Genomic DNA, 26,279 nt, shown 5'->3' on the forward strand with positions numbered 1-26,279 from the left:
CTCGGAAGAACCCACAAAAGGGCAAGGAAAACTCACACCCAGTGGGCAGGGAGAATTCACATCCAGTGGGACGCCAGTGACAATGCTGACTATGAGAAACCTTGGAGAGGACCTCAGATGTGGGCAACCCCCCCCCCCCCTCTAGGGGACCGAAAGCAATGGATGTCGAGCGGGTCTAACATGATACTGTGAAAGTTCAATCCATAGTAGCTCCAACACAGCCGCGAGAGTTCAGTTCAAGCGGATCCAAGACAGCAGCGAGAGTCCCGTCCACAGGAAACCATCTCAAGCGGATCAGCAGCGTAGAGATGTCCCCAACCGATACAGGCGAGCGGTCCATCCTGGGTCCCGACGAGCGGTCCATCCTGGGTCTCGACTCTGGACAGCCAGTACTTCATCCATGGTCATCGGACCGGACCCCCTCCACAAGGGAGGGGGGGACATAGGAGAAAGAAAAGAAGCGGCAGATCAACTGGTCTAAAAAGGAGGTCTATTTAAAGGCTAGAGTATACAGATGAGTTTTAAGGTGAGACTTAAATGCTTCTACTGAGGTAGCATCTCGAACTGTTACCGGGAGGGCATTCCAGAGTACTGGAGCCCGAACGGAAAACGCTCTATAGCCCGCAGACTTTTTTTGGGCTCTAGGAATCACTAATAAGCCGGAGTCTTTTGAACGCAGATTTCTTGCCGGGACATATGGTACAATACAATCGGCAAGATAGGCTGGAACTAGACCGTGTAGTATTTTATACGTAAGTAGTAAAACCTTAAAGTCACATCTTAAGTGCACAGGAAGCCAGTGCAGGTGAGCCAGTACAGGCGTAATGTGATCCAACTTTCTTGTTCTTGTCAAAAGTCTAGCAGCCGCATTTTGTACCAACTGTAATCTTTTAATGCTAGACATGGGGAGACCCGAAAATAATACGTTACAGTAATCGAGACGAGTAACTTTGGGGTTTGGGTTGGGGTTAGGGTTACGGAAGTCTCTTAGTTAATGGCTTACTGCTTGTAAAATAAGGCCATGCAAATTAGTAACTTATTGGCTCTTAATTAGTCATTATTAAGTACTTATTAATGCCTTATTTTGCATGGCCTTATTTTACAAGCAGTAAGCCATTAACTAAGAGACTTCCGTAACCCTAACCCCAACCCCAACCCAAACCCCAAACCCTAACCCCAACCCCAAACCCAACCCTAACCCTAACCCCAAACCTAACTCCAACCCTAACCCCAACCCCAACCCTTACCCCAACCCTAACCCTAACGCCAACCCTAACCCAAAAACCTCGACACTGCATTGTTGAGCATGAGCCCCGCCCACTGCAGACCTCCTATAAATTCTCCTCCTGCTCAAAACGGCTCAGTACTCTCCAGCAGTCGAATGGAGCACATCCTGCTGTGGAGACAAATAGAGAAGCCGTAAATCTCGGGGATTAGAAGTGCCCCACCTACTAGGGAATTAGGAGTGTCCCAGTAGGCATAGACTTGCAGTGAAAAAGATGTTTACGTCCTGCAATCAGTGCAAAGCCAGCCTGAAGAGGTCAAGAGACCGAAACGCGTCGCTGGATGGCAGGGCCAGTCATGCCCGTCACTAATTTGGCTGTTTGTGTCTGACGCAGCATGCGCATCTTTCGGGGTCTTCGGGGGGTTCCGGGTTTGGTGTGGGCGTCGCCCGGGCGGGCTGCAGACGGACTGTGCACACCCTTACCCCAATCCTAACCCTAACCCGAACCCTAACCCCTGATTAATTTCTCGGAAGCCCTGCCCGAGGAACACAAAAACAACCTCCAAAAAATAAACACTTATATACACAAAAATTATCACTTCATCACGGCACTCACCAGTGATGAGTTTGCTACAGGAAGGGATAACCTGCACTGGACTGAGGAGACTGCCAAGAACATGCTGAAGCACTGGCTTCACCATTTAAACTTGGCGTCCCCAAAAACCCGACCTGTCGGGGGGGAGACACAAACAACAACAACAACAACAACAATAACACCACCACCAACAATAACATCGTAAATTTATCAAAACACTTTATACTCACCTCCTCGCAGCGCTCCCTCCTCGACAAAGGCCTCACTTTTGTCCCGTCCGTCAACCTCAGTCCCGAGTGGCACCACCAAGTCAAATACGACCTGCAGGAATACCATAGGAGTATTAAACTGGCAGTGTATTATGAAAAGCAAGGGTCCCTCGGGCCGCGACCTTTCACCTCGAGGTCCGAATGGGAGCCCTCACCGGGTTTGCTACCTCCGGAGGTCCACATGCTGGTCCGGGCAGATGAACACCCATCGCTCCTGTCGGGTTGCGCCCTCACGGTAGCGCCCAACCTCACCCGGGATGAAACTGAGGCCCTCCACAGCCTCAAAAACAATAAAGACATAGTCATAAAACCGGCAGACAAGGGAAGCGCAGTGGTGATTATGGATAGGTCTCAATATGTCTGGGAGGGCACCAGACAGTTGAGCGACACGACTTATTACTTACCTTTGACCACACCCATTTACCCCCAAACTATTCCCATGACAGACAACATCATCCAAAATTTGCTTAAAAAACGGTTTATTAACGACAAACAAAAGACTTACCTTTTGGGCGAAGCGGACCCCCGCCCCCGCAGGTTTTACCTGCTCCCCAAAATACACAAAGAGCCACACAAGTGGAGCCGACCCCATGAAATTCCCCCAGGCAGGCCGATTGTTTCCGACTGCGGCAGCGAGACTTACAGAACGGCAGAATATATTGACTTCTATCTTACCCCACTCTCTATCCGACATGACAGCTACCTTAAGGACACATACGACTTCATCGAAAAAATCAAAAACCTAGTTATTCCCCAAGATGCTACTCTATTCACCATTGACATAGACAGTTTATACACCAACATAGACATCGACCAAGGCATCCAAGCCGTTAAAAATATTTTTCACAAATATCGGGATGTTAGCAGGCCCGAGAAAGAACTCCTGCAGCTTCTCGATATTAACCTCAGAAGAAATGATTTTGAATTTTACGGCCGTTTTTACCTACAAATCAAGGGCACGGCCATGGGGAAGAAGTTTGCCCCAGCCTACGCGAACATTTTCATGGCCGAATGGGAGACTTCCGCCCTCGCTGCCTGCAGTATTAAGCCCCTACATTATTTCCGCTACCTAGATGATATCTGGGGGGTGTGGACCCACTCCATGCAGGAGTTTGAGGTGTTCCTCCACACCTTGAACACTCACAACCCCAGTATCACCATCAAATCCACCACTAGCCCTACGTCAGTGGACTTCCTGGACACGACCACCTTCAAGGGCCCCGACTTTGCCTCCACACACCACCTAGACATCAAAGTATTTTTCAAACAGACTGACACCCATGCTCTCCTCCATAAAAGGAGCTTCCACCCCCGCCACACCTATGCGGGTTTGGTCAAGTCTCAGTTACTGAGATTTCACCGGATCTGCACCAGGCGGGAGGACTTTGTGACGGCCATGGGGGTCCTGTTCGCTGCCCTGAGGAAGAGGGGATATTCTAGGTCATTCCTCAGGGAGCAGTACAGGTGCTTCCTGGATCCGAAGAAGCCTCCCCCTGGTCAATCCATGATCCCACTAATCACGACCTTTTCACCTGCGGCGGTACAGGTGGCCAAAAACATTAAGGACAATTTTAAGGCCTTCGTGGAAACTAGCGGCAGACTTCTGGACCACTACTTGGTTTCTGCCTACCGTAAAAATCCCAACCTGGGTGATTTGTTGGTCAGGGCACGGATCTCCTCTCCCAGAGATCCACCCCCGAGCCGGAGCAGTGCCCCCTTGCGGCACATCCCTTGGCTGCTCAATCGCCAGAACGGCAAGATCTTCCGGCCGCTGTGCAGGGGCGACGCTCACACCCAAAACTGCGTGTATGTCATCCTCTGCCAGCGATGCCATATCATGTATGTTGGTGAAACGGGTAACACCATCGCCACCCGTTTTCACCAGCATAAACATAACATCACTCGGCAGAAGAACACCACCACCCACCTGGTGCAACATTTTATCCGGCACGGGTGGGCTTCTGTCCGAGCATGCGTCATCCAGAGCAACTCCAGATGGAGTACCGCCCAACGCAGGCGGGCGGAACGCCTCTGGATTGCCAAATTGGGGACTGAGCATCCGGGGGGCCTCAATGAGGCGTGAGTGCGAGCCCGCTGGGCCATAGACGGACCGTGCACACCCTTCTTATATTCTTTTTTACACTCTTTTATCGCCCTTCCCCCACCCCTTACCCTAACCCTAACCGACTCTCCTTCTTCACTCCTAAAACCTACCCGTCTCTTTTCTTTATACCTAAAACCTACCCATCTGTCCTTCTCTTTAAACCTAACCCTAACTCCTAACCCTAACCCCAACCCTAACCCCAACCCTAACCCTAACGGGGCTCAAACACATGTACAGGAGTTGAGGCACAAAAGAACAACCATATTTCCATTGACTTGCGTGGTTGGGCTGAGGGGTCCGTTGTGACACTGCAGGGGAACCGAAGCTCCACCCCCTGTAGAGCTCTCATAAATAAGTCCTCCTCCTACTCCACCGGCTCATTCGCTCTCCAGCTGTCGATGAGGGGACATCCAGCAGCGAAGACAAAACAGAAGCCGTGTGTTAGTTAACAGCCAACCTGATGAGGTCTGAGGGACCGAAACGCGTCGTTGGACAAACAGCAATTCGGCCGTGTTTGCCACCACATTGCACACCCAGGAGTTTGGCGTTGTACGCCTTCGGGGTTCTCGGGGGGGTTCTGCGACTGGTGTGGGCGTCGCCCGGACGGATTGCAGACGGACCGAGCACACCCTTACCCCAACCCTAATCCTAACCCCAACCCTAACCGGTTTAGGGTTGGGGTTAGGGGTAGGTTTTAGGCATAGAAAGACAGTCGGTTAGGGTCAAGGTTGGGGTAAGGGTAAGGATTTGGGTTAGGGTAAGGGTTAGGGTTGGGGTTAAAGGGTAAGTTTTAGGCATAGAAAGTCAGTCGGTTAGGGTTAGGGTTGGGGTAAGGGTAAGGATTTGGGTTAGGGTAAGGGTTAGGGTTAGGTTTTAGGCATAGAAAGACAGTCGGTTAGGGTTAGGGTTGGGGTAAGGATTTGGGGATAGGGTAAAGGTTAGGGTTAGGGTTGGGGTTGGGGTCAGGATTTGGGTTAGGGTAAGGGTTAGGTTTAGGGTTGGGGGTGGGGTTGGGGTAAGGGTAAGGGTAAGGATTTGGGTTAGGGTAAGGGTTGGGGTTAGGGATTGGGTAAGGATTTGGGTTAGGGTAAGGGTTAGGGTAAGGGTAAGGATTTGGGTTAGGGTAAGGGTTGGGGTTAGGGATGGGGTAAGGATTTGGGTTAGGGTAAGGGTTAGGGTTGGGGTTAGGGTTGGTGTTTGGTTTGTGGTTGGGGTTAGGGTTGGGGTTGGAGGGTAGGTCTTAGGCATAGAAAGACAGTCGGTTAGGGTTGGGGTTAGGGTTGGGGTAAGAGTAAGGATTTAGGGTTAGATTTAAAGAGAAAGAGAGACGGGTAGGATTTAGGCATAGAAAGAAAGTCCGTTAGGGTTGGGGTTAGAGGGTAGGTTTTAGGCATAGAAAGACAGTCCGTTAGGGTTGGTGTTAGGATTGGGGTTAGGGTTGGGGTAAGGATTTAGGGTTAGATTTAAAGAGAAAGAGAGATGGGTAGCATTTAGGCATAGAAAGAAAGTCGGTTAGGGTTGGGGTTATGGTTAGGGTTAGAGGGTAGGTTTTAGGCATAGAAAGACAGTCGGTTAGGGTTGGGGTTAGGGTTAACCCTATGGTTAGGGTTAACCCCAATACCAATACCCCAATTCGTGGTATGTTTGTATACTGACTAAAATAAAGGGGCATACATATGTACACATTGGTACAAATGTATACACATGTTTAAATATGTATATGTAAGCATATGTATACACACACATTATTGTAGATGAAACTAAACATGTCCCTACCTTTAAGACCTGTGTTTCCAATCCGTCTGTCGGCTCCCATCGTTCCAGGAATTCTTCGGGAAACAGGCAAACCATGTGGTCCTTGTGGAACCATTAATCACGGAGGACCAGAATAGCCGGTTGTTCAACGGCACAGCCCTTTTAGTGCTCACTGCTACTGCTGCCAGCCTCTCTGTCACAAAAAAAGAGATTCATTTAGGAACTGTATAATGTAGAGATTAAAAATATACCATACATGCATCTTATACACCAGGGGCCACCAACCTTTTTGAAACCAAGGGTTATTTCTTGAGTACTGATTTATGCGAAAGCCTACCAGTTTGATACACACTTAAATAAATTGCCAAAAATAGCCAATTTGCTACATTTATCTTTAGCTCTATGTTATTATTAATACTAAATATTATGTGGAAAAACTGATCTTAATGATTTAGGGTTAGGGTTAAGGTTAGCTATTCACTAACATTTTTTAACAAATCATGAATTACTTTGCACTATGTTTGTACAAATAATAACTCACGTAAAATACAAAAGTCAACTCTCATCATGTCACACTTTGAACCGGACACCAAATCTGATATCTGTTTCTTTGTCAGTTAGTGGGAAGCCTGGCATGGCATTCTGTTAACTAGTGTGTTGTACTCTGCTGTGTAACTAGAAACTGCAACTCTGAGTGAGTCTTGCAGATGTGCATCAGTGAGGCTTGTTCTGTTTTTCTTCTTGATGAAGTTCATGTCAGAAAAAGCTGATTCACAAAGATAAGTGGAACCAAACAGGCTTGCAACCTTCATAGCTGCTGCACATACACCACTGTACTTTTCTGTGTCAACAAGGCACCAAAAGTTTGGTGCAGCCTGGTGGGCTTTAAATTTTCAGGAAAGAAGAGGAATGAATTTAAAAGGTAAAAAGGTATATGTGTTTAAAAATCCTAAAATCATTTTCAAGAATGTATTTTTTCTCTTAAATTGTACTTCTGAAAGTTATAAGAAGCAAAGTAAAAAGACCAAGTCTTTAAAATATTTTCTTGGATTTTCTAATTAAATTTTAGTTTCGTCTCTCTTAGAATTAAAAATGTCGAGCAAAGCGAGAGTTAGGGTTAGCCCTAACCCTAAGCTTGCTAGTAGATAAATATAATTTAAAAAATAGAGGCAGCTCACTGGTAAGTGCTGCTATTTGAGCTATTTTTAGAACAGGCCAGCGGGCTACTCATCTGGTCCTTTAGGGCGACCTGGTGTCCGCGTTGGTGACCCCTGTTATACACAATAACTTATTCCTTCCTATAAAACACTAACCCTAACCTCTCCACACATCTTCCAACATTTTTGGTTTTGATTTGATTTTGGCTAACTGTCATTTTCAATTTTGACATACTGGACTGAAACTTTACACATGTAATAGAGTTGTTGTTTACAATAACAAGCAATTGATTATTTTTTTGGAGGGAAATTTGAGTGGTAAAGCTCACCTTGCAACATTCTTTATACCACATTAATAATATGCTGGTCAGATATATCTTGTCCCTGAAGAGAAGAACAACATTGTGTAAAAGTGACAACCATTACATTTCCTGAACAGTGAGTGGACTCACCGGTGGACCCTCAATACCCGGCCTGCCATGCACACCGCTCATGCCGTTCAACCCCCGAGGACCAGGCAGTCCGGGGGTCCTACATCACCTGGCTTCCCAGAGTCTCCATGTTGGACCATTATGTCCAAGGTCTCCTCACTCTGTGCTGCAAACACATACAAGTGCATGAAGTGTATATTTACTTCAATCAATCAATCAATGTTTACTTATATAGCCCTAAATCACTAGTGTCTCAAAGGGCTGCACAAACCACCACGACATCCTCGGTAGGCCCACATAAGGGCAAGGAAAACTCACACCCAGTGGGACATCGGTGACGATAATGACCCAGTGGGACGTCGGTGACAATGATGACTATGAGAACCTTAGAGAGGAGGAAAGCAATGGATGTCGAGCGGGTCTAACATGATACTGTGAAAGTTCAATCCATAATGGATCCAACACAGTCGCGAGAGTCCAGTCCAAAGCGGATCCAACACAGCAGCGAGAGTCCCGTTCACAGCAGAGCCAGCAGGAAACCATCCCAAGCGGAGGTGGATCAGCAGCGCAGAGATGTCCCCAGCCGATACACAGGCAAGCAGTACTTAACACATGATCATACACAACTCACCTGTCCTTTAGTGCCAGATTCTCCAGACATACCCTGTCACACCCAAACAATCATGAGATACTGATTTTAAAAATTGCAAATTCTGGTCCTTTAGATTTGTTTTCCTCCGTTTAGTAAGCACAGCACCAAGAAACATTTGTGTTTCTACATGTAGAGTTCAACTATGAAAATGTTTGAATGCAGTGTTGAAAGAGTGTCCAACAATAGTTTGTACAAAAACATGCAGAATGAGGGTTCCTACAAGTGGCAGGGCAAAAATACTGAAACACAATAACTCACTTTAATAAAAAAAAATGTTTTAAAGTACTATTAATGTATAATCTATACAAGATTCGTTTCTGCTCAGCTATTCATTAAAACGAAACAAGGGATGTCCAACACTTTACCACAAAGGGCCGCAAACTTAAAAGTTAATGAATGTAGGGGCCATTTTGGTTTTTAAAACCTTAAGGTCTTTCCTTGATTGTTAAAAGTCTTAGGGACCCAAAATGGGTCTCAGTCAAATAGTATATTATTTGTCTTTGCTTTCAATATTTAAATATCAACAGGTCAACTTCAGAAAGTTCAAAATGACTGTTCTTACTTTTTCCCCTTTCTCACCAGCTAGCTCCCCCACGTCGGAGTCTACCTTCAAGCAGAAAACAGAATATTTGTTAGTGTTTCATATTGAAGGCTCCAATCATTCACAAACAAAAGTGATACTCACAATGTCTCCATTGGGTCCACCTCTTCTTTGGAAGCCCTTTGAGTGAGGAGACAAACATACATGTATAACATGGAGTTAAAAATATCCCGTAAATACATCTTATACATGATAACTAATCCCACTACCTTCTATAAAACACTACCTTTAGATGAAAGTGTAAGTATTGATGTACTACAGTACAAGGATAGAAACACTTATATAATTTTGAACTTTAAGGGAAATAGTGAGTATTGATGGACAGAAACACTTATATACTATCTTTACAAAAAAAAATATGTATTGATGTACAGGGACAGAAATACTTAGTTTACTGTTATATTTAGAATAAAGTGTACTACAGTACAAGGACAGAATCACTTGTATAATATATTATCTTTAGAAGAAAGTGTATGTATTGATGTACTGAAATACTTACATAGTATACTACCTTTAGGAGAAAGTACATGACAAGGATAGAAACACTTACAGTTGTGATCAAAATTATTCAACGCCCACACAATTTTGGTGTTTTAGCAAGTTGGACATTTATTCCGTATTTTATTTATAGTCATATCAAATAAAGATGCATTAAGTAGACAAATGCAAATTGAATTACAACATTATATGTTGTAACATACCAAACAGTGTCATTTCTCTTAATATCTCATTGACAAAATTATTCAACCCCTTGAAGATCATAACTCTTAAGAACAGAATTTGAATAAGGTCTTTTCAATCAGGTGTTGAAAACACCTGTAGATGTGATTAGAAGCATAACGAGCAAAATTAAACTGATTGAAAAAGACAGTGACGCTCAGCTTCTTGTAGATGGTCAATGGTGTATTTGCAACATGGTGAAGTCCAGGGAGTAGTCAAAGAAGTCAAGAAAGGAGGTCATTTCTCTTCATAAGAAAGGATATGGATATAAGAAAATAGCAAAGACATTACACATTCCAAGAGACACAGTTGGGAGCATAATTTGCAAGTTCAAAGCTAAAGGCACAGTGGAAACACTACCTGGGCGTGGTAGAAAGAGGATGCTATGTGCAACTGCTGTCCGGTATTTGAAGCGTACAGTGGTGAAAACCCCCCGGGTAACAGCTGAGGAACTACAACAGGACATTGCAGAGGGGGGAACGCAGGTTTCGTCCCAGACAATAAGGCGCGCACTACGAGATGAAGGCCTCTATGCCAGAACTCCCAGGCGCACACCACTTCTGACTACCAGGCACAAGAAAATAGACTCCAGTATACCAAAAATCATCTGGACAAACCCCAAAGGTTTTGGGAAACTGTTCTATGGAGTGAAGAAACAAACTGGAACTCTTTGGGCCTATGAATCAAGGTTATGTCTGGAGGAGAAAAAAATGAAGCTTACAAAGAGAAGAACACCTTTCCTACTGTTAAGCATGGTGGGGGGTCAATTATGCTCTGAGGCTGTTTCTCTGCCTCAGGTACAGGGAATCTCCAGCGCGTTCAAGGCATTATGAATTCTATTTCCTAGCAGGATATATTAACTGCAAATGTCATGAAGTCAGTGACGAAGCTGAGGCTTGGGAGACGTTGGACCTTCCAACAGGACAACGATCCCAAGCATACCTCCAAATCAACATCAGAGTGGTTGCAGAAGAAGGGCTGGAAGACTCTGGAGTGGCCTTCACAGTCGCCAGACCTAAATCCTATGGAAAAGCTGTGGTGGGACTTGAAGGCAGTTGCAGCACGCAAGCCCAAGAAAATGAATGTAATGGAGGCCTTTGCCCAAGAGGAATGGGCTAAAATACCTGTAGATTGTTGCAAGAAGCTTGTGTCCGGTTATGTATCACCTTTGAAGGATGTCATTACTGCCAAAGGGTGTTCTACTAAGTACTAAAGATGCATGTAACCAGGGGGTTGAATCATTTTGTCAATGAGATATTAAGAAAAATGTCCTTTTTTGGTATTTTGTAAAATACAGTGTTACAATTTAAGTTGCATTCGTCTATTTGACACATCTTTATTTGATATGACTATAAACAAAATAAGGAATAAATGTCCAACTTGCTAGAACACCAAAATTGTGTGGGGGTTGAATAGTTTTGATCACAACTGTATATGCTATCAATAGAAGTCAGTTTAAGTAATGGTGTGCTACAAATACAAGGAGAGAAAGACTTGGATCATTTACTATCTTTAGAATAAATGTAAGTATTGATGTACTACAGTCCAAGGATAGAAACACTTATACAGTGCCCTCCAAAAGTATTGGAACAGTGAAGCCAGTTCCTTTATTTTTGTTGTAGACTGAAAACATTTGGGTTTGACATCAAAACATGAATATAGGACAAGAGATCAACATTTTAGCTTTTATTACCAAGTATTTACATCTTGTAGCTGTTACTGAGAGTTTTTATACTTTAAATATGTTTCATAAATAAATAAATATTAACAAATAAGTTAATGATGCAGAGTTATAAAATATTATTAGAAAATGTGTGACTGTAAAATATCCTGAGCAAAATGGAAATGTATTGTGTTAATTGTGTTGCAAAGCGGAACGATTGTTGTGATGTTGCGACCACACGGACCGTAAACAAAGTAGAACATGCAAGAGGGGAGGGTGCTTGAGCACGTTGTCTTCAGCTCCTCAAAAGATTTGAGTGTATTCGATAATTTGTGTAAAACTTCAAGCAAGTGATTACTAGAACCTCTTTTCGTTACAAGCAGCCAACGAGGTATTGTATTTTTTGTAATTTTATTTATTTCCAAGTGTTTATTGATGTAAACTCAAAGACTGATGTACTGTATTGTACTGCATTTGTAAGTTCTCACGGCGTTGGCGTTGGTGTGGAGGCGTGTCGGCGTGGATGGTGTATACAGCAAGAAGGAGTCAATAAACGCCCGTTTTACAAAAAAGAACTTCCCTGTGTTGCCGTGTATCGAAAGGAGCTACAGTGAGAGCTCGACTGCCTTCGCGGGTAGAAGACACGGGATCATACACGCATGAGAGCAACGGAGATTAACCTGCCGGTCAATCAAGTCGAGTTTCAGGGCGTGTCTAAAGAGCCCCGCCAAAGCCGAGTGGTGGGAGAAGAGGCGTGCTTCTGGAATTCACAAGGACTCAGGTTTATCACTTTGCAAACAGTGCTTTGTATGAATGTTTAAAATCACTTGCTGACATTGTTTTACTGTATGTGTTTAACTGCAAATTATTAGTCAAACCGTAAAATAGGAAGATTTTAAAGGTTTCCAACAGTGCACAATTCAACAGGAAGAGTGTGTAGTTTCAGTTTATTCCACCAGGTGTCTCAGGCATTTTATGAGTTAAACCAATATTTGCAAGTGTCTGTTATTAAGACAGCTATATGCTATAAGGCATTTTTGAGTTTGACCAAGATTGGTGAATTTCCTGTTATTTAAGCAAAGTCCATTTTAAGGTAACTAAATAAGCCTACTGGTAATTTAATTTCATAAAATATAAATTAAGAAAAAAAAAGGGCCTGCATTTTAATTAATAATTAAAAATAGGCCCAAGTAACTTCTTCTTTATTAATAACTGTTTGCACAAATTTGTAGGAAGCATTCACAAAATTAACAAGAGAGAAAACAGTATTCAAGTATAAAAAGTAGTCTACATACTGTAGGTATTTCAAATTATTAGCCTACTACCAAATTAAATTCACCCTACTTTGCCTAAAACATTGTCAATTGACAAGCCTCATATTATCTCAATATGTCTGACACAAACTCAAAGATTACAGGACAGCACACAAACTCATTAGCTCAGCCTGAGGTTAATGCCCTAGCCACAGAAGGAGAAGCCACTGTGCGAAGAAGCGGAAGAACTCGAACCTTGACGGAAAAAGGGAAAGGACTTCAAGAAGAAAAATTGAGAGGCATGCATCGCAGATACAAACTTGCATATGAGAAATGGAAGTATAATGCAAAAGTAGCCAAAGAGTTGATGAGTGATGAAATCTCAGAGGAAGAATTAAACAAGTCGATGGATAATCTACAAACAACATGTGCAGATGTGAAGGCAGTATATGAGGAATTTCGTCAAATGCAAGCTCCTGATGCAGAAGTGCGACGTAAAGTGGATGCATGTCTGAATTCATGATTAAAAGAGCACAACAACTCATTGATGGGGGATGCTGCATTGAATGAAGAACAGTGGCCAGATGTCGGCTCCATTCTAAATTCATCAAGTCCATCATTAAAGTCTCTATACCTTCGTTCGGAACACAACACTCACCTAAGTAACCTTTCGGTCAAAAGAGATGATGCTGTGGCCGAAGCAGCTGCGGCCAAAGAGGTTTTGTCAGTGTTACAAGAGCAAGACAAGGAAGTCACTGAACTTCAAAGACTGGAGGCTGAGGAAAAGCTACGTGCTGCACAATTTGAGGCTGAATCTCTAGCCAGACAACAGGCAATGCAAAATCAACTACGAAAGCTTGAGCGCTTAGAGGAAGTCAAGAAGTTGAATGCAGCTAAGGCCCGAGTCAAGGTGTACGACGAACTCAGTGACAAATCTGAAGTCATTAGTTTACTACATAACATCAAACAACCCAATAAAACACAAACCCTCAATGGATCAAGTCTTCCATTCATTCCTCAACAAGCTCAAGTGCCAAGTCATAATCCCAGTCATCCCAACATTCAATCAGTCCCACAAGTTCCACCAAATTTGCAGGTGCAAAGTCCTGATTTAGCAACTGCTCTCGCTGAAGCCATGAGTGCCAATCGTCTCCCAACACCTGAACCTACAGTATTCACGGGAGATCCTATAAAATACAACGACTGAAAAATTGTCATTTCAGATACTGATTGACAGAAAAGGCATTCCAAAAAATGAAAAACTCTACTACTTGAGAAAGTATCCAAGTGGTGCTGCAAAGAAGGCTGTTGAAGGACTCTTCCTGATCGGCACAGAGGCGGCATATGACACTGCATGGAAGCTGCTAGAGAAGCGCTTTGGAGACCCTTACGTAATTGGGAAGTCCTTCAGAGATAAGCTGCATGCGTGGCCAAGAGTAAGCTCCAAAGATGGATGCGAACTGAGAGAACTAACAGATTTTCTCCAGAGCTGTGAGGCTGCAATACCTCATATCAAGACATTAAAGATTCTCAATGACTGCACTGAAAGTCAGAAGATCTTGACAAAGCTCCCAGACTGGCTTGTGTCCAGATGGAACCGTAAAGCATTGGAAACCAGAGAAGCGAAAGCTGAATATCCTTCTTTCAAAGAGTTGGTGAACTTCTTATCAAAGGAAGCTGATCTGGCATGTGACCCCATATCCTCTGTACAAGCACTCAAGAATTTACAGAATGAGAAACCAAGACAGACAAGAACTGAAACCATAAAGGCAAAAACGTTGTCAACAAATACAACACAGAACACTGTCTCTTGTGTCTTCTGCAAGAAGTTTGGACACCAGCTGGAGAAGTGTAGAAAATTTGCTGAAAAGACAATACCGGATCGCATCAAGTTTGTACAAGAAGAGAAACTTTGCTTTGGCTGTCTAAAGACCGGTCATCACTCTAGAAGCTGTGAGGACAAAAGTAAGTGCGATACCTGTCGAAGAAGACATCCAACATGCTTGCATTATGACAACTTTCAGAAAGGTTCTTCATCAAACAAAGTGGAGAGTGATTCAAATAAAGCACGAGGAACAGAGCAAATCCCTGCAACTGCAACAGCAACTACCAATAGAGTTGTCCAAGACAATCAAGGCTCACATACATCCTCAATAGTACCCGTCTGGGTCTCTTCCACAAAACAGCCTGAGCATGAGATCCTAACATATGCGTTGCTGGATACGCAGAGTGACACAACATTCATCCTGGACCAAGTTGCTCAAAGGCTCAACACAAAAAAGGAGAATGTCTGTCTAAGGCTTTCCACAATGTCATCAGTCTCTACAGTCATACCCTGTCAAAAATTGTCTAACCTGCAAGTGAGAGGATACGACTTAGAAAAAATGATCTCATTACCACCTCTCTTCTAACGTGAGTTCATTCCTGCTGAGAGGTCGCACATTCCCACCACAGAGACAGCCCAAAAATGGCCTCATCTTGAACAATTGGTCCACAAAATTCCTCCACCATTGGAGTGCCAAGTTGGCCTACTAATAGGCTATAACTGCCATCAAGCTCTTCTTCCCAGAGAAATTCTATGGGGAGAAGAAGGCCATCCATATGGTCAGCGAACCGACCTTGGATGGAGCATTGTTGGCTGTTCCAAGCCAGCAGCTGAGTTAGAAGACGCAATTGGTGTGAGCCATAGGGTCATTGTAAGACAAGTGAGTCCTGCCGCACAACCTCTAAGTGGACTTAAAGATGAAGTGCACTTTGTTTGCAGAAATCAGGTCAAAGAGCTAAGTCCTTCAGAAATCATTAAGATGCTCGAAATGGATTTCACAGACCACTCAACAGACAACAATCCAGTCTCTCAAGAAGATCTTCTCTTCATGTCACGAGTGAAAGAGGGGATAAGACAGAAAGAAGATGGACACTATGAGCTAACACTACCGTTCAAGAAAGACAAACCCAGTCTTCCAAGTAACGAAAGATGTGCAGCTAACAGATTAGCAGCACTGGAGAGACGACTAAGAAATAATAAGCATTACTGCGAAGATTATGTCAATTTCATGAATGACATCATCACTAGTGGAGATGCTGTCAAGGTCCCACAGTCTGAACTCCACAAGCAACCAGCATGGTGTATTCCGCACCACAGAGTCTACCACCCCCACAAACCAGGGAAGATACGTGTAGTCTGACTGTTCTGCACGTTTTCAAGACACATCGCTCAATGATCATCTCTTAACTGGACCAGACCTGACGAACACCTTGGTTGGTGTGCTGATCCGATTCAGGAAGGGCCCAATCGCCATAATGTGTGACATTGAGAAGATGTTTCACCAATTTCACGTCGTAAAGGAACACCAGGACTACTTGAGGTTCCTCTGGTGGGACGAAGGAGATATGAACTCTAAACCTTCGGTGTATAGGATGCGTGTGGACTTGTTTGGTGCAGCTTCGTCACCTGGCTGCTCCAACTTTGCTCTCAAACACCTCGCGGAACAAGGCCGTGGACGCTACACTGAAGAGGCAATAAGGTTCATCCAAAGAAGCTTTTATGTTGACGATGGCCTAACAAGCGTTTGCACACCTACAGAGGCAAACAGCCTGATAGAAAAGTCAAGAGCCCTATGCAAAACGGGAAACCTGAGACCACACAAGTTTGTGTCTAACAGTAAGGATGTCGTCAACTCAGTGCCACCAACGGAATGCACCCAAATCAAAGATCAATACATTGAACTAGGAGAACACATCGAACGAGCCCTCGGTGTCCAGTGGTGTATTGAATCAGACAAATTTCAATTCAGAATTATTGTTAAGGACTAACCACTTACTAGAAGAGGAGTGCTCTCAACTATTGCCTCTGTCTTCGACCCACTTGGCTTTGTGGCGCCATTTATACTGTTCGGTAAGCAGATTCTCCAGACACTGTGCAGCGAGAAGGTAACCTGGGACGAAACTCTTCCAGAACACGTCTGCCCACGGAGGGAGTCATGGCTGAGAGAATTACCTTAATTGGCATCCGTTGAGAATCCAAAGAAGCTACTTACCTGACAAGTTTGGAAAGACCTCACAATACGAACTGCACAACTTTTCAGACGCAAGTTGCATAGGCTATGGTGCCTGCTCATACCTTCGGCTCATAAGTGAAACTGGGCAGGTCAGCTGTTCACTCGTCATGGGAAAGGCAAGGGTTGCCCCCACAAAACTGACCACAATCCCAAGACTCGAGCTATCATCTGCAGTAACATCTGTGCGCAATGGTGATTCCATCAAAAGAGAACCTGAGATTGAAGCACTACACGAATATTACTGGACTGACTCCAAAGTAGTTTTAGGCTATGTGAACAATGATGCCAAGAGATTCCATACATTCGTTGCGAACCGCATACAGCGAATCAAATCCAGTACCAACCCTGCACAATGGCACCATGTCAATTCTGAAGACAACCCAGCAGACATTGCGTCTAGAGGAGCCAGTGCAGCCCAATTGAAGGACTCATGTTGGTTGAAGGGACCAGACTTCCTTTGGCAACCAAGTCTGTCAGTCAAAGAAGCAATAATAGAAGTGGATGACGCTGACCCAGAACTGCGGAAAGCTCATGTTCATACCGTCAAGGCCGAAACCACAAACCCATTGATCAGCCGTCTAAGCAAGTTCTCAGATTGGTCAAGAGCTGTGAAAGCTGTCGCCAGACTGAAGAAATGTGTGTAGAGACGTAGTGGAAGTCAAGTAGGGACAGACCAAACCACAAACCTTGAAGAGAGACGTGAAGCAGAGTTCTTCATCATCAAGCTCACGAAAGAGGAAGCCTTTGCTGATGAGATAAAGAAACTCAAATGCAATGGAGCTGAAAAACTCGTCAAACGCAACAAGCTCTACCGGCTCAATGCTTACCTTGACGCAAACAATATACTCAGGGTGGGAGAACGGTTGTCGCAGTCAGCCCTTCATCATGACGTGAAGCACCCTGCAATATTGCCAAGGAAATCACACGTGTCAGACCTAATTGTGAAATATCACCATGAGCGCGTACACCACCAAGGAAGAGGGATGACAATGAATGAGATACGCGCAAATGGAATATGGATTCTTGGATGCGGAAGTATTGTGTCCTCACATATTTACAAGTGCGTCCCATGCAGATGGTACAGGAGAACCACAGAAGTTCAACAAATGGCAGATTTCCCAAAGGAAAGAACTCTGACAAGCCCTCCATTTACCTACTGCAGGCTCGACTGCAGGGCTTCACGGTGGCAGAGGGGTTAGTGCGTCTGCCTCACAATACGAAGGTCCTGCAGTCCTGGGTTCAAATCCAGGCTTGGGATCTTTCTGTGTGGAGTTTGCATGTTCTCCCCGTGAATGCGTGGGTTCCCTCCGGGTACTCCGGCTTCCTCCCACTTCCAAAGACATGCACCTGGGGATAGGTTGATTGGCAACACTAAATTGGCCCTAGTGTTTGAATGTGAGTGTGAATGTTGTCTGTCTATCTGTGTTGGCCCTGCGATGAGGTGGCGACTTGTCCAGGGTGTACCCCGCCTTCCGCCCGATTGTAGCTGAGAAAGGCGCCAGCGCCCCCCGCGACCCCAAAAGGGAACAAGCGGTAGAAAATGGATGGATGGATGGATGGAGGCTCGACTGTTTTGGTCCATTTCTTGTAAAGGAAGGAAGAAAAGAACTTAAAAGATATGGATTGATCTTCACCTGCTTATGTTCTAGAGCAGTGCATATAGAGACCCTAGACGACATGACCACTGATGTGTTCATAAACGCTCTCAGAACATTCATCGCGATCAGAGGCCCCGTACGACAACTGAGGTGTGATCAGGGAACAAATTTTATGGGCGCTAGAAGAGAATTTGCAGAGCTACTCAAGGGCATGGATCAAGAGCGCCAAAGAGCAGTTGGTTGTGAGTTCATTGTGAACATCCCATCAGCAAGTCATATGGGTGGAGTCTGGGAGCGCCAAATTCGGACGATTAGAAGAATCCTGACGACCATGCTTGAAAAGTGGGCTAACAGACTCGACACCACAAGCTTGAAGACGCTCATGTATGAAACAATGGCCATTATCAACAGTCAACCTTTGAGTGTTGAGAATCTTCACGACCCAACAGCTCCAGAGCCTCTTACACCAAACCATATTCTCACCATGAAATCTGCAGTAATACTGCCACCACCAGGCCAGTTCTGTAAAGAGGATTTGTATCTGCACAAGAGATGGAGAAAGGTGCAGTTCTTGGCGAATGAATTCTGGCAAAGATGGAAGCGAGAATATCTGCTGAACCAACAACACCGACAGTAATGGCACAGCCCATCAAGGAACTCACAAGTGAACGACATTGTGATTTTAAAGGACGAGTGTACCCCAAGAAATGAATGGAAGCTCGCAAGTGTAGTCGAAGCTCAGTCTGGAAGAGATGGCATGGTGCGCAAGCTGAAACTGGTGCTCAGTGAGACTACTGTTGACAAGGGTAAACCTCACACACGACTGATTAATCTAGAAAGACCTATTCATAAAATAGTAACATTAGTGGAAGCCAATTAAGACGCACACACATAAAGATGCTTGAAACTGGTTTGATAAAGAAGGAAAATCCCACATTTCAGGTCAATGAGTGATTTGGTGGGAGTGTAGCTGTTACTGAGAGTTTTTATACTTTAAATGTTTCATAAATAAATAAATATTAATAAATAAGTTAATGATGCAGAGTTATAAAATATTATTAGAAAATGTGTGATTGTAAAATATCCTGAGCAAAATGTAAATGTATTGTGTTAATTGTGTTGCAAAGCGGAACGATTGTTGTGATGTTGCGACCACACGGACCGTAAACAAAGTAGAACATGCAAGAGGGGAGGGTGCTTGAGCACGTTGTCTTCAGCTCCTCAAAAGATTTGAGTGTATTCGATAATTTGTGTAAAACTTCACGCAGGTGATTACTAGAACCTCTTTTCGTTACAAGCAGCCAACGAGGTATTGTATTTTTAAAAAAAATGTATTTCCAAGTGTTTATTTATGTAAATTCAAAGACTCATGTACTGTATTGTACTGCATTTGTAAGTTCTCACGGCGTTGGTGTTGGTGTGGAGGCGTGTCGGCGTGGATGGTGTATACAGCAAGAAGGAGTCAATAAACGCCCGTTTTACAAAAAAGAACTTCCCTGTGTTGCCGTGTATCGAAAGGAGCTACACATCTGGATCTGATACACAACTTAGAAGATAATATTATTTGTAATGGAACACAACATTTTTAGGTGAACAAAACCATTGGAACTGTTACGGCTACTCTGTCGTTCCAAAAAGTTGCGAAAAAATTAAAATAAAGATAGCCGAGTAGCCTTGAAGAGAAGGTTTAATACTCACTAAATTCCTTAAGCACTCGCGGAGATATTTCTAGATTCGAAATGTTGATCATTTATTTTCACAAACAAAAAATATTCTTCGTGGTTGACTTTCTACATAATCAAAATAACTTATTTCGTGGTAAAAAAAATTCTATTTCACTCCTCACTCCTTCAGCACGACAGACAGACAAAGGGAGCGCCCAGCTGTCCTGTCTTCTTAATCATAGGAGGAGGAAGTGGCACACCTGGAGGAATGTGAGCAGCTGAACACAATCAGTCAAATCATAATCCATCTAAAACATCCAATAATTAATCAACATCATCATTGGCATTATTGGATTAGATTGTCAAAACAATTAATATATAAATAATATAGATAGGCTCCAACTAATTGTGTGCTTCAGCTAAACAATTACATAAATAATATAATTCAAAGGAGCCATAATAGAACAATTGAATACAAACAATTATGTTCTTTAAATTCAAGATTAATTGAGTTACTGGTCTAGTCTCAAAGTCCATAGTCATATCTGAAGCGGTCATCGACTCATCAAGGCTGGAGAACCAAATCCCCCTTCAGTCCATCAAGCTGCTTCCATTTGCAGGCAGAGATTGGTCGTTGAACCGTGTTGGTCTTGGTTTTAACCAAAATAAGCCTTTGGCATCTGGAAATGTCTTTACAATGCGGCCCATCGTCCATGAGTTTCCTGGTGCTGTGTTATCAACAATGACAACCAGATCTCCGGGACTCAAGCTTCTTCTTGTGCTGTTCCATTTGCTTTTTTCTTGCGTGAGTCGAAGATACTCCTTTGTCCATCGGTTCCAGAAGAGATATTTTCTTTATCTTTGTCCTGGCCTTTTTTGGAAGAAGAAGAGGAGGAATGGCGATGTCTTTCTTTCTCTCTGAACTTATCCCGAGGTGTGACTTTGTCTTTATCCTGGAAAGATTCTGTTAGTTGATACTGCAGTGGGCCCAGCATCTTCTGTAGCACTGCAACTGAGTGGTCTAGTTAGCCCCCATCCCAGTATGGTTTGGACTGCATATGGTCCATTTTTTTCACTGTTTATTATATTCAACGGCTCCATTGCCCAAGGAACATCAGTCCCAATAAGAAGTTTAATCTGTGCCTCAATTTCCTTCAAGTCGATGCCACCAAGATATGGCCACCTCTTCAAGTCAGCCTTTGTGATGATGTTTTCCTTTGACACAGGTATCTTGCTCTGTGTATACACTTTTGGCAGCTCCAGATATGCGAACCCTCCAACCTTCAGTCCTCTAACCTCATAGGTCTTCACAGGCTTTTCCTGTCCCATTGTTTGCAAAATAATTTGTGTTTTGCGTCTTTTCACATTCAGTTTGTTCATTAGATTCTCTGTGCAAAATGTTGCCGTGCTGCCTGGATCGAGGAAGACCTAGATCTGAACATACCTGTTCCCTTTTCCCGCCTTAACTCTGACTGGCACAATTGCAAGTGCACAGTCTATCCCGGCCCCGGTTGCATCACCGGCTGAAACAAAAGCAATGCTTATAGGGGTATCTTCTGTCTCAACTGTGGGCTTTGCTTGATTTTCCCGCTTTGGGCCTTTTTCACTTGGAATATGAAGTGCAGTAAGATGTTTCATCTTGCAAACCTGACACATTAATCTTCTTTTACAATTGTTGCTCAAATTACCTTTTAGTAGGCAACCAAAACAATATCCTTGCCTTCTTAAAAAAAAAATCAATCTTTTTGTTATGTGACTGTGTTTTGAATTGTGAGCAGTCAATCAGAGCATGTTTGCCATTAAAATACTACATAAAGGGATGATACCACTGAGTGTGGTTTGAGCAGGTTGTTGTGGAACAGAGTATTTTACAGCGCTTCCTGCTGACTCTGTATTCACAGCTACTAAAGTAGCAAAGCTGCTGTTTATGCCTCTAATTGGTTTTAGTCCAGTTGTGCTTCTTGGAAGAGGCCTTTTCGTTATTTGGTCCTGAATGTCTCCAAACAATGGATCCAAAAGCATCTTGGCATGCATTTCTAGAATATCCACAAAATTGTTGAATCTGATTCTCCTGCCAGTCCTCTGTTGTGTCTCATAAGCTGTGCTTTGCCACTTTTCTCTGAGTTTGTAGGGTAGTTTGGATGTAATCAGCCTTAGGTTTGATGGGATATCAAGTTCCTCCAAATGCTGTAAATCTTGCATTACATTACAGCATCCTCTCAAATACATTGCATATGCATGAAGCATTTTCCCATCCTCAGCTTTAATTGCTGTCCAATTCAAGGCTTTTTCCAAGTAACCACCCGAAATTTTCATCTCATTTCCAAAGTGTTCCTCTAAGAGGCGCCTTGCTTCATTATAGCCCCTACTGGCTTCCATGTGCAAACAGCTGCGAACCAAGTCTATTGGCAAACCAGATGTAAACTGTTCAAAGTAGTAGAGTCAGTCTTGATGATTCTCAGTCTTGTCTTCAATCAAGTGTTCAAATGCATGGATAAAAGACTGATATGCCAGTGGGTTACCATCAAACAGACATCTCTCTAGCTAGTAGTAGAGAGTTTTTGCTGTGAGACAATGAGTTTTACGATTTCACTCTGTCTTTGAATAACCATTTCCAAGTTATCATGAGCAGCATTAATAACCACATTATCTTGTGCAGAGTGATTTATTATTTGAGTCTGATTTACATTCTGGGTCTTGTGTTTTTTAATTGCGTTTTTGTTTTGAGGTTTATTTAGATCTTCTGATGTGCTGGTGTTCCTTTTAGGTAGAGGTCTGTGGAGACTTAAAATGGTTTGGTGAAGTGGGGTTTTGGGTATTACACCAAACTCTATAAAGTCCACATTGCTCGCCATAGTTTCTCTTTCATGGTGAGAATCATAATACTCAGTCATGGGTTCCTGAGCCACCTCATTACTTTCATGAATTAAATCACTCTGAAGGATTTGTATTTTAGCAGTTGATGCTTTTGATTGATTGATTGATACTTTTATTAGTAGATTGCACAGTACAGTACATATTCCGTACAATTGAGCACTAAATGGTAACACCCGAATAAGTTTTTCAACTTGTTTAAGTCGGGGTCCACGTTAATCAATTCATGCTGCGAGATCTGCTTCCAACTCCATTTGCTCCATCTTTGCTTTAAGCTTTGTTTCCTCCAGTTACATTTGCTCCATCTTTGCTCAAAGCTTTGTTTCCTCCAGTTGCAAGATGTGTTTTTCCTTCAGTGCAGCAGCTCGAGCCACTGTAGCAGCCTGTTACGCTTTGGCCCTTTTTAATTCTGAGGATAATGAGGAACATCTAGAGGCTTTTGATCCAGTGACAGACTTTGATTGACGAGATAAATTCGATATGCTGTCCAGTGGTCCAACTTTTGATTGTGCAATTTCTCTTTTCCATGTTTCATGAAATAATTCACATTTATTATTCTGGGTTCATACCAGTCATAATAATCATTTTTCTTTTCCTCTTCTGATAGCAAGTTTTGCACAAAGTTGTGAGCATTTTTAAATCCATCCACAGCTCTTTTAAATACTTCAAAATCATCATTGACTTTATCAGCATTTCTAACATGAGTCATCAAAGTCTTTATTTCATTTAGCCTCCTTGTGCACGCGCCCAGTCTGCCTCTGCGCGAAGCAATGCGCGTTCTCGGCATGTGGCCGGCCTCAGCTGCCGTCACAGGTGTGCCAGACATCATTCCAAATAATCACACTGCTCAATTTATTTTCCACTTAGTCCATTGTTTAGTTCATTCCTAAACATCCTTCCAACATTTGCATTTCACATCCACAATCTGCAACTTTCCTTTCCATAGCGTTAAAATGATTCCATACAGCGCAGCGGCGCGATCATTCATGACGTTCATCAGCTGATTTTACTCACGGCCCGCCGGCTGCTTGCTGTCGTCGGTGCAGAGCGATCGTGGATGGTCCTTCGGGTCTACAGTGTAGTTTGTTTACTTGTTACGGCTACTCTGTCGTTCCAAAAAGTTTCAAAAAAATTACAATAAAGATAGCCAAGTAGCCTTGAGGAGGAGGTTTAATACTCACTAAATTCCTTAATAAGCACTCAGGGAGATATTTCTAGATTAAAAATGTTGATAATTTATTTTTACAAACAAAAAATATTCTCCGTTGTTGACTTTCTACATAATCAAAACAACTTATTTAGTGGTAGACAAACTATTTCACTCCTCACTCCTTCAGCATGACAGACAGAGAAAGGGAACGCCCAGCTGTCCTTTCTTCTTAATCATAGGAGGAGGAAGTGGCTCACTTAATCATAATCCATCTAAAACAGCCAATAATTAATCAACATCATCATTGACATTATTGGATTAGATCGTCAAAACAATTAATAAATAAATAATATAGATAGGCTCCAACAGGAACATATCAACTTAAAATACATTAAAGTCTATAGGACTTAATATTTAGTTGCAAATCCTTTGCTTTCAATAACTGCATCAAGCCTGTGAGCCATTGACATCACCAAACTTTTGTGATGTTTTTCCAGGCTTTCTCCATAGCCTTTTTCAGTTGTTTGTTTGTTTTTGGGGGGGGGGCTTGACTCCTGTCAGTCCCCTCTTCAGCAGGTAAAATACATGCTCTATTGGGTTTAAGTCTGGAGACTGACTTGGCCAGACTAAAACCTTCCACTTCTTGCCCCTGATCAACTCCTTTGTTGTTTTGGCAGAGTGTTTTGGGTCGTTATCTTGCTGCATGATGAAGGATCTCCCAATCAGTTTAGTTGCATCTTTCTTTAAATTAGAAGACTAAATGTTTCTGTAGACTTCTGAGTTCATTTTGCTGCTGCCATCATGGGTTACATCATCAATGAAGATGACATCCCAGAAGAAGCCTTGCAAGCCCAAGCCATGACATTAGCTCTGCCGTGTTTCACATATGAGCTTGTATGTTTGGGATCATGAGCAGATCCTTTCTTTCTCCAAACTTTCGCCTTTCCATCACTTTGGATGAAGATAATCTGTGTAAATAAAGCTGTAGTCACTCACCAATCTGGAGATATATGTTATATGTGTAAATAAAGCTGTAGTCACTCAGCAATCTTCAAAACAAAACATTGCTTCACGCGGGAGTAGAGAAGTTGCGCCAATTCACTCCAAATGTTTGGAGGTTGCTCCACGCATGCGCGAAGAGAACGTCACTCCCGTCACATTGTTCCAGAATTAGAAATTCTTTAACGTTCCGTGGCATTTATTGATTTTTAACTGCCAAAAAAGTTCATTGTTATGATCTTTATTCGAGCAACAATTGTTAATAGAAGATTGCATACAAAACAACAGTTATTTAGGAATACAGTATTTATTTTTTAACTGCACAGAAACCGGAAGCAGCCTTAAATTGGAACTAAATACATCTTTCAAAAAAAATGCTTTGTATGAATAAAATACGTCAATCGAAAATACCAATCATTCTACGTTTTAGTGATACAACAAAAATAAACATTTTAAACAATACAGTTCGAAAAGCACGCAAGGGCCGAACTCTACGCATGCGCGAAGAAAACGTAACTTCCGGGACCTATTTTCCGATTGCGTATTTGAATGTTTTATGAATCTGTTGTCTAAAAGCTAGCCTATACAAAAGTAAAAGGGAACATGAAAAAAAATGAACAAGGGGGTATATTTAACAAAAAAATCCGGGCGTATTAGAGCCACATTTCAAACACATTCACTAATCTGTCATTGCAAGACATGACACACGAGGGCGCCACTGACTCACAATGCGTAAATATTTGTTTTAATGTTGATTTTGTTTCTCAAACAAAGCACCTACTGCAACTTAAATCTATGTCTGTAGCCTAAAAACACTTCCAAATGATCAGTATTGCGAATTGATGTTAATAAAGTAGCCAAAAAATATGTATTTACTTGCCATTTAAAGGAAAACTTTACTATGTTTGGAATTTGGGAATTTGTTTGTTCACAATCATTATGAGAAACAAAAACAAACGTCTTTTTTCGCAAGATGATTGAAAATGCCTGCAAAATGCTTCTAATGGGAGTGACCATTGTAGCTTTCAAAGCCTTCAACAACTTCAAAACACTCCATTTCATACACACATATACATATATATATATATATATATATATATATATACACATATATATATATGGGTTGTACTTGTATAGCGCTTTTCTACCTTCAAGGTACTCAAAGCGCTTTGACACTACTTCCACATTTACCCATTCACACACACATTCACACACTGATGGAGGGAGCTGCCATGCAAGGCGCCAACCAGCAACCATCAGGAGCAAGGGTGAAGTGTCTTGCTCAGGACACAACGGACGTGACGAGGTTGGTTCTAGGTGGGATTTGAACCAGTGACCCTCGGGTTACGCACGGCCACTGTCCCACTGCGCCACGCCGTCCCACATATATATATATACACATATATATATATACATACATATATACATACACATATATGTATATATATATATATGTATACACATACACACATATATATATATACATACACATATATATATATATAAATACA

General features: G+C 42.8%; 1 long non-coding RNA gene across 1 annotated transcript; it reads right to left on the minus strand.

Annotated features, from left to right (window-relative positions):
* Positions 1 to 1,259: 1,259 nt before the first annotated feature.
* LOC133568916 (uncharacterized) lies at positions 1,260 to 24,881 on the minus strand. The gene is made up of 7 exons (XR_009809689.1): positions 24,766 to 24,881; positions 8,874 to 8,909; positions 8,751 to 8,795; positions 7,558 to 7,702; positions 7,435 to 7,489; positions 5,970 to 6,141; positions 1,260 to 1,396 (listed from the first exon to the last, which is right to left on the minus strand). It is a non-coding gene; the product is annotated as an uncharacterized LOC133568916 (long non-coding RNA).
* Between the last annotated feature and the right edge of the window lie 1,398 nt (positions 24,882 to 26,279).

This window comes from Nerophis ophidion, linkage group LG14 (assembly GCF_033978795.1).
Source record: "Nerophis ophidion isolate RoL-2023_Sa linkage group LG14, RoL_Noph_v1.0, whole genome shotgun sequence".
NCBI classification, from domain to species: Eukaryota; Metazoa; Chordata; class Actinopteri; order Syngnathiformes; family Syngnathidae; genus Nerophis; species Nerophis ophidion.